Here is a 7,500-nt window from a genome sequence, read left to right as displayed (position 1 = left end):
GCCGCCCCGGCTGACGCGGTTTTCGTTTTTCCGTGCCGCCCCGGCTGACGCAGTTTTTGCGCCGCCCCGGCTGACGCGGTTTTCGCGCCGCCCCGGCTGACGCGGTTCCGACTTTGCACTTTTTGGCTCACCCCGGCTGGCGGCCCACTCACTCGATCGCCAGGTCTGTTTGCCCCGGTGGTTCCACCGCCAGGCTTAAGCGCGAACTTTTTTTGTTTGTTTTCTTTTGATTAAGCGCAAGCTTTTTTCTTTGTTTTCTTTTGATTAAGCGCGGGCTTTTTTCTTTGTTTTTTTTGCATTCGCCCCGGCAGACGCGGTTTTTGCGCCGCCCCGGCTGACGCGGTTTTTGCCGCCCCGGCTGACGCAGTTCGGACTTAGCACTTTTCGGCTGTGCCTGGCTGGCGGCCCACTCACTCGATCGCCATGTCTGTTTGCCACAGTTTTCCCGGTGGTGCCGCACCCGGGCTCGCCCCGGCTGACGCGGTTTCGTGCCGCCCCGGCAGACGCGGTTTTCGCGCCGCCCCGGCTGACGCGGTTTCGTGCCGCCCCGGCAGACGCGGTTTTTTGCCGCCCCGGCAGACGCGTTTTTTTTTTCTTTCGCCCCGGCTGACGCAGTTTTCGCGCCGCCCCGGCAGACGCGGTTTTCGCGCCGCCCCGGCAGACGCGGTTTTTTGCGCCGCCCCGGCTGACGCAGTTCGGACTTGGCACTTTTTGGCTGAGCCTGGCTGGCGGCCCACTCACTCGATCGCCATGTCTGTTTGCCACAGTTTTCCCGGTGGTGCCGCACCCGGGCTCGCCCCGGCTGACGCAGTTTTCGCGCCGCCCCGGCTGACGCGGTTTCGTGCCGCCCCGGCAGACGCGGTTTTTTGCGCCGCCCCGGCTGACGCGGTTTTTTGCCGCCCCGGCTGACGCAGTTCGGACTTGGCACTTTTCGGCTGTGCCTGGCTGGCGGCCCACTCACTCGATCGCCATGTCTGTTTGCCACAGTTTTCCCGGTGGTGCCGCACCCGGGCTCGCCCCGGCAGACGCGTTTTTTTTTTTCTTTCGCCCCGGCTGACGCAGTTTTCGCGCCGCCCCGGCTGACGCGGTTTCGTGCCGCCCCGGCAGACGCGGTTTTTTGCGCCGCCCCGGCTGACGCGGTTTTTGCCGCCCCGGCTGACGCAGTTCGGACTTAGCACTTTTTGGCTGAGCCTGGCTGGTGGCCCACTCACTCGATCGCCATGTCTGTTAGCCACAGTTTTCCCGGTGGTGCCGCACCCGGGCTCGCCCCGGCTGACGCAGTTTTCGCGCCGCCCCGGCTGACGCGGTTTCGTGCCGCCCCGGCAGACGCGGTTTTCGCGCCGCCCCGGCTGACGCGGTTTTTGCCGCCCCGGCTGACGCAGTTCGGACTTAGCACTTTTCGGCTGTGCCTGGCTGGCGGCCCACTCACTCGATCGCCATGTCTGTTTGCCACAGTTTTCCCGGTGGTGCCGCACCCGGGCTCGCCCCGGCTGACGCAGTTTTCGCGCCGCCCCGGCTGACGCGGTTTCGTGCCGCCCCGGCAGACGCGGTTTTCGCGCCGCCCCGGCTGACGCGGTTTCGTGCCGCCCCGGCAGACGCGGTTTTTTGCCGCCCCAGCTGACGCAGTTCGGACTTAGCACTTTTTGGCTGAGCCTTGCTGGCGGCCCACTCACTCGATCGCCATGTCTGTTTGCCACAGTTTTCCCGGTGGTGCCGCACCCGGGCTCGCCCCGGCAGACGCGTTTTTTTTTTCTTTCGCCCCGGCTGACGCAGTTTTCGCGCCGCCCCGGCAGACGCGGTTTTCGCGCCGCCCCGGCAGACGCGGTTTTTTGCGCCGCCCCGGCTGACGCGGTTTTTTGCCGCCCCGGCTGACGCAGTTCGGACTTGGCACTTTTTGGCTGAGCCTGGCTGGCGGCCCACTCACTCGATCGCCATGTCTGTTTGCCACAGTTTTCCCGGTGGTGCCGCACCCGGGCTCGCCCCGGCTGACGCAGTTTTCGCGCCGCCCCGGCAGACGCGGTTTCGTGCCGCCCCGGCAGACGCGGTTTTTTGCGCCGCCCCGGCTGACGCGGTTTTTTGCCGCCCCGGCTGACACGGTTCGGACTTTGCACTTTTCGGCTGTGCCTGGCTGGCGGCCCACTCACTCGATCGCCATGTCTGTTTGCCACAGTTTTCCCGGTGGTGCCGCACCCGGGCTCGCCCCGGCAGACGCGTTTTTTTTTTTTTTTTCTTTCGCCCCGGCTGACGCAGTTTTCGCGCCGCCCCGGCTGACGCGGTTTCGTGCCGCCCCGGCAGACGCGGTTTTTTGCGCCGCCCCGGCTGACGTGGTTTTTGCCGCCCCGGCTGACGCAGTTCGGACTTTGCACTTTTTGGCTGAGCCTGGCTGGCGGCCCACTCACTCGATCGCCATGTCTGTTTGCCACAGTTTTCCCGGTGGTGCCGCACCCGGGCTCGCCCCGGCAGACGCGTTTTTTTTTTTCCTTCGCCCCGGCAGACGTGGTTCCCCCCCCCCCCCTCCGTCTTTCTTTTTGTTTTTTTTTTTCGCCGCGGCTGAAGTGGATTTTTCGGTGCCTCGACGCCCCGGTAGTCGCGGTTTTTCCGTTTCCGCACGGCCCCGGCTGACGCTGCTCGGTCACAGTCGCCTTTTGTGGTGATTGCAGACTTCTTGAGCGCGGGTGTTTTTTTTTTTGTTGTTGTTGTTGTTTTATTACGCATTCGCTCCAGCAGACGCTGTTTAGACTTTTTGTTTCCTCTTTTATCCTGCGACGAGGTGACGAGGTTTATTCGGTGCCCCGCCGCCCCGGCTGAAGTGATTTTTCCTGTCCCGTGCCGCCCCGGCTGACGCGGTTGGGACTTCGCGTTTGTTCGGCCGCCACGGGTTTTGGCGCACTCGCTCGGTTGCTTGTTGTTGCCACTTGTTGCGAACCCAGGTTTCTTGAGCGAGCGCGGGCGTTTTTTCTTCCTTTCTTTCTTTGTTCTATGTGTTAGCGAATCGGCCTTTAATATCACACGAGGACTCACAACCAACAATTTTCAGTTTGAAGTGTAAAAAATCTGCAGGTGTTGACGTAACTGACTTGCCCCGTACCCTTGAGTACATCCATGAAGTTCTCGTAGTACTACTAAATCGCATTATTCCAAGTGGAGAAATTCCCATAAACTTGCAAACCTCTACACGAAAATCGGTGCGCGTGATAAAGTTGAAAATTATCGTCCGATATCAAATGTGCCTTCTATAACACAAATTCTAGGAAAAAAAAAAAAAAAACACTTGTTCGCCGTTTTCTGCGCCGTGACTGGCAGCACTCCGGCGAAGCGAAACGGGGTCGATTCGAGCACGATATCGGCGTCTTTCGACGTGCTCGCCGGCGACCGTCGCACGAGTACGTCGCACGAGCGCGTCTGCCGGGGCGCCGTTTGCGAAGCCGACGCAAAAGTGGGAACCGCCGCTCGGATGATCGCCGCTTTCGGCAGAGTGAGTGTTGGCACTCCGGGGAAGCGAAACAGCGTGAATGCGCCCACGAAATCGGCGTATTTTGAAGTGCCCGCCGGCGACCGTCGCACGAGTACGGTAAACCGCGTCAGCCGGGGCGTAGTTCGGGACGCCGACGAAAAAGTGGGAAGCGCAACTCGGATCTTCGCCGTTTTTGCAGGAGTGAGTGGCGGCCCTCCTGCGAGACCAAGAAGCATCGATTCGTGCACGAATTCGGCGCCTTTCGACGTGATCGCCGGCGACCGTCGCTCGAGTAGGGCAAACCGCGTCTGCCGGGGCGGGCTTCGGGACGCCGATGCGAAAGTGGGAAACGCTGCTCGGATGTTCGCCGTTTTTGGCCGAGTGAGTGCTGGCACACGGGCGAAGCCAAACGGGGCCGATTACGGCACGATATCGGCGTCTTTCGACGTGCCCGCCGGCGACCGTCGCACGAGTACGGTAAACCGCGTCAGCCCGGCGGAGTTCGGGACGCCGATGCGAAAGTGGAGAACGCCGCTCGGATCTTCGCCGTTTTTGGAGGAGTGAGTGGCGGCACTCCGGAGAAGCCAGGAGCGCCAATTAGCGCACGATATCGGCGTCTTTCGACGCGCTCGCCGGCGACCGTCGCACGAGTAGGGCAAACCGCGTCTGCCGGGGCGGGGTTTACGACGCCGACGCAAAAGTGGGAACCGCCGCTCGGATGTTGGCCGTTTTTGGCAGAGTGAGTGCTGGCACTCCGGCGACGCGAAAGAGCGCGAATGCGCCACGAAAGTGGCGTATTTGGACGTGCGTGACGGCGACCGCTGCAGGAGTACGAAAAACCACGTCAGCCGGGGCGAGCGACACACGGCGGTCTGGGTGCTTATCGCTGCTATTATAGGGGCACCCCGGCAGACGCAGAAAAAAAAAAAAAAATTTTCGACCTTCTTTTTTGCTGGTCGAGCTCGGGTAACCCAGGTCGCAATGGAGCCGCGCACGAAAGCGGCGTCGCGAGACGCGTTCGCGGTCGCTAGTCGCACGAGCTCGGCAACCGCGTCAGCCGGCGCGGAGTTCGGGATGCCGACGGCTAAGTGGGTACCGCTGCTCGGATGTTCGCCGTTTTTGGCCGAGTGAGTGCTGGCACTCCGGTGAAGCCAAGGAGCGCCAATTCGTGCACGATATCGGCGTCTTTCGACGTGCCCGCCGGCCACCGCCGCACGAGTACGGCAAACCGCGTCTGCCGGGGCGGGGTTCGCGACGCGTACGCAATAGTGGGAACCGTCGCTCGGATGTTCGTCGTCTTTGGCCGAGCGAGTGCTGGCACTCCGGCGAAGCGAAACGGGGCCGATTCGGGCACGATATCGGCGTATTTCGACGTGCTCGCCGGCGACCGTCGCACGAGTACGGCAAAGCGCGTCTGCCGGGGCGAGGTTTGCGACGCCGACGAAAAAGTGGGAAGCGCCGCTCGGATCTTCGCCGTTTTTGCAGGAGTGAGTGGCGGCCCTCCTGCGAGACCAAGAAGCATCGACTCGCGCACGATATCGGTGTCTTTCGACGTGCCCGCCGGCCACCGCCGCACGAGTACGGCAAACCGCGTATGCCGGGGCGGGGTTGGCGACGCCGACGCAAAAGTGGGAACCGCCACTAGGATGTTCGCCGTTTTTGGCAGAGTGAGTGCTGGCACTCCGGCGAAGCGAAAGAGCGCGAATGCGCCCACGAAAGTGGCGTGTTTGGACGTGCTTGACGACGACCACCGCAGGAAAACGAAAAACCACGTCAGCCGGGGCGAGCGACCCATGGCGGTCTGGGTGCTTATCGCTGCTATTATAGGGGCACCCCGGCAGACGCAAAAAAAAAAAAAAATTTTTTTCGACATTCTTTTTTGCTCGTCGACCTCGGGTGACCCAGGTCGCAGTGGGAGCCGCGCACGAAAGCGGCGTCGCGAGACGGCTTCGCGGTCGCTAGTCGCACGAGCTCGGCAACCGCGTCTGCCGGGGCGGAGTTCGGGACGCCGACGGCTAAGTGGGAACCGCCGCTCGGATGTTCGCCGTTTGTGGCCGAGTGAGTGCTGGCACTCCGGCGAAGCCAAACGGGGCCGATTCCGGCACGATATCGGCGTCTTTCTACGTGCTCGCCGGCGACCGTCGCACGAGTACGGCAAAGTGCGTCTGCCGGGGCGGGGTTTGCGACGCGTACGCAATAGTGAGAACCGTCGCTCGGATGTTCGTCGTCTTTCGCCGAGCCAGTGCTGGCAATCCGGCGAAGCCGAACGGAGCCGATTCGGGCACGATATCGGCGTCTTTCCACGTGCTCGCCGGCGACCGTCGCACGAGTACGGTAAACCGCGTCAGCCGGGGCGGAGTTCGGGACGCCGATGCGAAAGTGGGAAGCGCCGCTCGGATCTTCGCCGTTTTTGGAGGAGTCAGTGGCGGCACTCCGGTGAAGCCAAGGTGCGCCAATTCGCGCACGATATCGGCGTCTTTCGACGTGCCCGCCGGCCACCGTCGCACGAGTACGGCAAACCTCGTCTGCCGGGGCGGGGTTTGCGACGCCGACGCAAAAGTGGGAACCGCCGCTCGGATGTTCGCCGTTTTTGGCAGAGTGAGTGCTGGCACTCCGGCGAAGCGAAAGAGCGCGAATGCGCCCACGAAAGTGGCGTGTTTGGACGTGCTTGACGACGACCACCGCAGGAAAACGAAAAACCACGTCAGCCGGGGCGAGCGACCCATGGCGGTCTGGGTGCTTATCGCTGCTATTATAGGGGCACCCCGGCAGACGCAAAAAAAAAAAAAATTTTTTTCGACATTCTTTTTTGCTCGTCGACCTCGGGTGACCCAGGTCGCAGTGGGAGCCGCGCACGAAAGCGGCGTCGCGAGACGGCTTCGCGGTCGCTAGTCGCACGAGCTCGGCAACCGCGTCTGCCGGGGCGGAGTTCGGGACGCCGACGGCTAAGTGGGAACCGCCGCTCGGATGTTCGCCGTTTGTGGCCGAGTGAGTGCTGGCACTCCGGCGAAGCCAAACGGGGCCGATTCCGGCACGATATCGGCGTCTTTCTACGTGCTCGCCGGCGACCGTCGCACGAGTACGGCAAAGTGCGTCTGCCGGGGCGGGGTTTGCGACGCGTACGCAATAGTGAGAACCGTCGCTCGGATGTTCGTCGTCTTTCGCCGAGCCAGTGCTGGCACTCCGGCGAAGCCGAACGGAGCCGATTCGGGCACGATATCGGCGTCTTTCCACGTGCTCGCCGGCGACCGTCGCACGAGTACGGTAAACCGCGTCAGCCGGGGCGGAGTTCGGGACGCCGATGCGAAAGTGGGAAGCGCCGCTCGGATCTTCGCCGTTTTTGGAGGAGTCAGTGGCGGCACTCCGGTGAAGCCAAGGTGCGCCAATTCGCGCACGATATCGGCGTCTTTCGACGTGCCCGCCGGCCACCGTCGCACGAGTACGGCAAACCTCGTCTGCCGGGGCGGGGTTTGCGACGCCGACGCAAAAGTGGGAACCGCCGCTCGGATGTTCGCCGTTTTTGGCAGAGTGAGTGCTGGCACTCCGGCGAAGCGAAAGAGCGTGAATGCGCCCACGAAAGTAGCGTATTTGGACGTGCTTGACGGCGACCGCCGCAGGAGTACGAAAAACCACGTCAGCCGGGGCGAGCGACCCACGGCGGTCTGGGTGCTTATCGCTGCTATTATAGGGGCACCCCGGCAGACGCAGAAAGAAAAAAAAAAATGGGGACATGGCGTGCGTCACCGTGCGGCTTCGCAGCGTTGCCGAAGTCGCCGAGCCCTTCGACTGAGCCGAACGGCGGACAGGGAACGTTGGTCGGCCGTTCTAACCTGTCGGTGCCACGCCGAGACGTCGTTAAGGAAAACCGCGTCGTGGGCCTCTACGACGCCGTCGAGTCGTTGTACGTTTGGTGTCCAGCGTGTCGGCGGCGAGTAGCGGACACGTCGTTCACGACTTCGGTCTTTCGCAGTCGACGCGAACTTGCGGAGAGTCGTGGTGCCTCACGTTTTCGGCAGAAACCGCGGCGGAATTTTCCCGTGCGTGCG

Source organism: Rhipicephalus microplus, unplaced genomic scaffold (assembly GCF_043290135.1).
Source record: "Rhipicephalus microplus isolate Deutch F79 unplaced genomic scaffold, USDA_Rmic scaffold_572, whole genome shotgun sequence".
Classification (NCBI taxonomy): Eukaryota; Metazoa; Arthropoda; class Arachnida; order Ixodida; family Ixodidae; genus Rhipicephalus; species Rhipicephalus microplus.
The sequence above is the reverse complement of the archived record's forward strand: the minus strand, read 5'-3'. Positions refer to the sequence as shown.